Raw genomic sequence first — 6,375 nt, forward strand, 5'->3', positions numbered from 1 at the left:
TCTTCTCCGGTCCATGTTCATACCCTGAGGGCTAGGCATTTGTAATAACAAACAAACAAGAAATTTAGAAATGGGCCAGGCATAGTAGCATGTGCCTATAGTCCCAGCTTCTTGGGAGGCCAAGGCAGGAGGCCTGCTTGAACCCACAAATTTGAGGCCAGCCTGAGCAACACAGCAAGATTATCTTTAAAAAATTTTTTTAATCTCCAAGAAATGGGTAGGGCCAGGAGGTAAAGGATGGCTAAATGCCCCATAAGCAGCAAATGCGTGGCTCCAATGTGAACAATGATATTATAGACTCTGTTCTGACACCTATGCATTGACACTTCCACCTCCCCCACTACATCCTGCCACCTTGAAACCACTGAGAGTGGTACCTGCTGGAATGGGTCCACACACACAATCACACATATTTTAGGCAGGGTAGTTGACATCCCCAGGGAAAAAGGGCTCACAGAGAGAGGCTGAATGTTTCCAACTGGGTAGCAGTAATAGTACATCATGCTGTAGATGGTACAGCACAGATCAGGTGAAAATAATAGTACATCATGATTAACCAGGGCTTATTCCAGGGAGTCAAGAAGAGTTTAATATCAGAAAAATCTATCTTTGTGATTCACTGTACCAGTAATCAAAGAAAAGGACTGTACATTTATTTTACTAGATGCAGAAAATGAATTTCATAATTGTCAACATCTATTGATGATAAGGAAAATATGTAACAAAATAAAGAGACCATTTCTGACTTGAGAAAGGATAAATACCAATATGTTATAGCAACAGTTCTCAAACTGTTTTCCAGGGAACCCTAAGAATCCCTCCTTAGGGAGGCTTTGATATCAAAATTATTTTTAGAATAGTACTAACACACTATTTTCATGTTTCAGTCTCATTTTCTCATGAGTACACACAATATGATAAGTTCGTTGATATGAGTGTAGATTTCCACACTGTCACTGACTTTTCAGAAGCTACCACTTGTTGAGTTTGGTATAGTATAGAATAGCCACAATTATCTAAAAATACCATTAAAATACACTCCCCCCTTTCAACTACATATTTGTGTGAGGCTGAATTTTCTTCATATACTCCAAGCTAAATAACATATTAAAACAGGTTGGATGATGAATCAAATAGGAAAATCCAGCTATGAAAAAAAATCAGACATGAAAAATTTTCAAGAGGGTAAAACCATAGTACTCTTCTTACTTTTTTTTTGGAAAACGGTAATTTTTCATAAAAATATATTATTTATGTTAATATATAGAAGATTTACAATTTTTTGAAGAATTGATAAATGTTTAAATTTTTTCTTTCTAATATGGTAAATACTGATGAATAGAGTCCCCATAAATAAAAGTTCTTTGGGGTCTTCAATAATTTTTAATAGTGTAATGGGATCCTGAGACCAAAAGGTTTGAGAATCATTGCTCTACAGCAAACATTATGTGTAATGAAGACACTTCAAGTGCATTCTCAAGAAGACCAATAAAGAGGCCACAACGGCAGGCGTGGTGGCTCACACTTGTAATCCCAGCACTTAGAGAGGACGAGGCAGGTGGATCACTGGAGGTCAGGAATTCGCGACCAGCCTGGCCAACATGGTGAAACCCTGTCTCTACTAAAACAAAAATTAGTCGGGTGTGGTGGCAGGTACCTGTAATCCCAAGTACTTGGGAGGTTGAGGCAGGAGAATCGCTTGAACCTGGGAGGTGGAGGCTGCAGTGAGCCCAGATTGTGCCACTGCACTCCAGCCTGGGCAACGGAGTGAGACTCCATCATGAAAAAAAAAAGGAGGCCAGGATGTCTGGTTGTTACTGCTACTGTTTCACATATCCCTGAAAGACCTGCCCAATGCTAAAGAAACACAAGGAAGGTAAGAGGTGAAAGAGAAGAAATGAAACTATCATCGTTTGAAGATGACACCATCTTTTACATAGAAAACCTGTTAGAATCAAATGGCAAGCTATTAGAACTACTAAGAGAATTCAGTGAGGCTGCTGTATTCATGGCAAAATTTTAAAAATTGATAGCATTTCTCTGCAACAATCCTTAACAGTTATAAAATACAGCACAAAGTAGTACCAAAAATACTATCTAGGAAATAACCTCTTACAGAGAAAATTTAGTCTGTTAAATGATAAAAAGTGGTGACGTACGTCATGTCCACAGAGATTATATTTTAGCTTAGCAAAGATACCAATTCTCCCAAATTTATTTATGAATTAAATGCAATGTGAATCAAAATTTCCCACTGGAATTTTTATCAGGAAGGCAACAAATTCTTTCTTTCTTTTTTTTTTTTTTGAGACAAAGTATGGCTCTGTCACCCAGGCTGCAATGCAGTGATACAATCTCAGCTCACTGAAACCTCAACCTCTTCGGCTCAGGTGAACCTCCCACCTCAGCCTCCCGAGTAGCTGGGACTACAGGTGCACACCACTGGGCCTAGATAACTTTTTGTATTTATTGTAAATAAATACAAAAAATAAATATTTTGCTCAGGCCGGTCTGGAACTCCTGGGCTCAAGCAATCCGCCTGCCTTGGCCTCCGAAGAGCTGGAATTACATGTGTGAGCCACCACACCCAGCCAACAAATTAATTCTTTATGATGAATAAGTTATCTATGAAAAGTTAAGTTAGCTGGGTGCAGTGGCTCACGCCTGTAATCCCAGCACTTTGGGGGGGCTGGAGCAGGTGGATCACCTGAGGTTGGGAGCTCAAGACCAGCCTGACCAACATAGAGAAAACCAGTCTCTACTAAAAATGCAAAATTAGCTGGGCGTGGTGGCACATGCCTGTAATCCCAGCTACTTAGGAGGCTGAGGCAGGAGAATTGCTTGAACCTGGGCAGTGGAGGTTGCGGTGAGCCGAGATTGCACCATTGCACTCCAGCCTGGGCCACAAGAGTGAAACTCCGTCTCAAAAAAAAAAAAAAAAAAAGAAAAGAAAAGTTAAGTCAATGAAAAGTTAAGTCAATTAAAAAAGTAAAAGCTGTGGTGTTTATATATATATATATATATATATATATACATATATATACACACATATATATATACACACACACACATATATATATATATATATATATAGCTTTTCGTTTTTTTGAGACCGAGTCTCTTTGTTGCCCAGGCTGGAATGCAGTGGCACGATCTCTGCTTACTGCAACCTCTGCCTCCCAGGTTCAAGCGATTCTTGTGCCTCAGCCTCCTGAGTAGCTGGGATTACAGGTGCCTGCCACCTTGCCCGGCTAATTTTTGTGTTTTTAGTAGAGACGGGGTTTCACCATGTTGGCCAGGCTGGTCTCAAACTCCTCACCTCAGGTGATCCACTGGCCTCAGCCTCCCAAAGTGCTGGGATTACAGGTGTGAGCCACCACACCCAGCCATATATTTTGCTTTTCATCTGCAGCTCCTGGATCCTAACTCCTTGTTATATTGTTGGGCACTTTAGGCCTCAGTAAACAGAATCTCTGTCTATGACCTTCTCCTGTCCTTCTTCCACCTGCCCAAAGCAGGACTCTAATTTGATTGTGGGTCAAAAGACTCTCATTCCAGAAAGGGCCTTGCCTCATACCCTAGAGGAAGGAATGCTGCACAGAGAGGCCAAATCTGAACAGACAAGCCTTGCTGGGTTTATATCACATGCTTTTTGTCCAATCACATTTCTGCATGGTTGTCAATCATTCCTATGTAATGAAGCCTCCATAAGAACCCAAAAGGACAGGGTTCAGAGAGTTTCCAGATAGCTGAACACTATCTGGAGAGTGAAGACTTCCTAGAGAGTGGCACACCCAGAGAGATCATGAAAGCTCCACGCCCCTTTCCCCTTACCTCGCCCTCCACATGTCTTCATCTGTATCTTTCATAATATCCTTTATAATAAACCAGCAAATGTGTTTCCCTGAGTTATGTGAGTCACTCTAACAAATTAATCGAACCCAAAGAGGGGGTCATGGGAACCCCAACTTGAAGCCAGTCAGTCAGAAGTTCCACAGGCCCAGACTTGCAACTGGGGAGAAAGAGGGGGAGGTCTTGGGGACTGAGCCCCCAACCTGTGGGATCTGACACTGTCTCCAGGTAGGTAGTGTTGGAACTGCATTGGAGGACACTCCTGGTGTCTGCTGCTTGGTGTGTGTGGGGGAAAACCCCACACATTTGGTTACGGAGGTCTTCTGTGTTGATGATCATTGCTGTTTGAGGGTAGAGGGAATACACGGTTTGAGAGAGTTTTTCCCTGACATGAGGGAAGAGGGGACATGTACTGGTCTCTGAGATGTGGAATCACGGGATCTGCCGCAAGTGGGGAGACCACTGTGAACCCTGCCGCAGTCTTTGGGGCAGAGGGTGTCTCGGGGGCAGAAGAAGCGAGAGTTGTTTGCGGTAGCAGTTATGTCCAAAGTGGGCACCAGGAAAGTAGGGCTGCACAGCTTTGAAGAGCCTTCTTACTCCCGGCCTGAATGAAACCATTTCCTATAAAGCGCTAAGCATAAAGTTTGCCAATGGTGATCCACGGAGAAGTGCGTGTACCCCACCCCGCCATCCCACAGGGAATGTCGGAGTGATGTTGGACTGCATCTAGGGAAGGAATGGTTCATGAGATGTGGTGGAGATGCTGAGGGCCCGTGGACATCAGATCCTACCTTACCTGTGCCAGGACAAGCCATGCGCATGTGCTTCAGACCACCAGGCAACAGGAGTGTTGTATGAGGTGTGAAGCAGGCACCTGGGAAAGAGGAGTGTGAACAGCAGATAGGACACACTGGGGACAGTCATAGGAATGAAATGTCCCAGGATGGATGCAGGCAGGTTATGGAGGACTTAGTGAGGACTGCTCTCCTGGTGGGAATTGTGGAGTGGGAGACTGGATGGAGACTGGAGGTGTTTTAAGTAGGGAAGCAGACTTGCAAGGGTGACCAGGGAAACTATGCCAGCCAAGGATGAGACATACGCTGGCAAGACTTTCAGACAGCCTGGCTTATCTAAGCAGAATGCTTGAGCCATGCCAAGGGTGCCTCGCAAGTTGTATTAATCATGTCCTTTCGTGTTCTTGGTGCTTGGCATCTGGGCACTTGCTGACCCTGAGGGACCGTTTCTCTCAGAGCTAGTCAAGTCCTAGACACAGTAAATGACTCTCCTGGGAGCATGCCTTCCATGTGCAGACCAACCAATCAAGAGTCCACACTCCCACCCACCTCCTTTATTGAGAGCTCCTTTATTGAGCTCTCACATCCTGGGGCACCATCCACCTGCCCTAATCACTCAAGGACCACGTCCCAAACAACTAGGGACAGCCTCCATGCCCCTGCACCCATTGAAATTATTCATGCCAGCCAATCCTAAACCTGTGTATGCTGCCACACCATTCCTTCCTGCAGAAACACAGTAAGGACTCTTCCTACACCTCCCCTACTTCCTCTGCTCCCTGACTTACCCACTTACTTCCTGGTGCAGTCCCCTGTGGCATAGTTCACTCTCTTCTCTTGGGAACTGTGAGGCTATCTTCTCGACGGCAGTCATCTCCTGAGCTGTTGACCTTGCCATACCTAACTAATAATAAAACCTACATTCTAAGGCAAAAACAAAACAGATAGGGTCTCACTCTGTTGCCCAGGCTGGAGTACAGTGGTGTGATCATGCCTCACTGCAGCCTCAAACTCCTGGGCTCAAGCAGTTCTCTCATCTCAACCTCCCGAGTAGCTGGGGCTACAGGCACACACCACCATGCCTGGCTAGTTTTCTTATTTTTTTGTAGATACAGGGTCTCTTTATGTTGCCAAGGCTGGTCTTGAACTCCTGGGCTCAAGTGATTCTCCTGCCTTGGCCTCCCAAAGTGATGCAAGTACAGACATGAGCCACCATGCCCAGCTCAGAAATCTTATTAAAAATATTTCAAGGAGAAGAGAAAGCCAAAAATCTGGAATATATATATATTTATATATGTATATATATATATATATGTATATTGGGGCAGGCGTGGTGGCTCATGCCTGTGGTCCTAACTACTTGAGAGTCTGAGGTGGGAGGATCACTGGAGCCCAAGAGTTAGAGGCTGCAATGAGCTACAATCCCGCCACTGCACTCCAGCCTGAGCAACAGAGCAAGACCCTGTCTCCAAGAAATAATAATAATAATTTAAAAGAAAAATGAAGACATCTTGTTGTGGGCTGCAAAAAAAATAATAAAAATCAAATTAAATTAAAATTTTTAAGTGGGCCGGGAGCGGTGGCTAACGCCTGTAATGCCAGCACTTTGGGAGGCCAAGGTGGGTGGGTCACTTGAGCCCAGAAGTTTGAGATTAGCCTGGCCAACACGGTGAAACCCCATCTCTACAAAAATTATAAAAATTAACCGGGTGTTGTGGTGTGCTTCTGT

The sequence above is a fragment of the Symphalangus syndactylus genome, chromosome 6, assembly GCF_028878055.3.
Source record: "Symphalangus syndactylus isolate Jambi chromosome 6, NHGRI_mSymSyn1-v2.1_pri, whole genome shotgun sequence".
Classification (NCBI taxonomy): Eukaryota; Metazoa; Chordata; class Mammalia; order Primates; family Hylobatidae; genus Symphalangus; species Symphalangus syndactylus.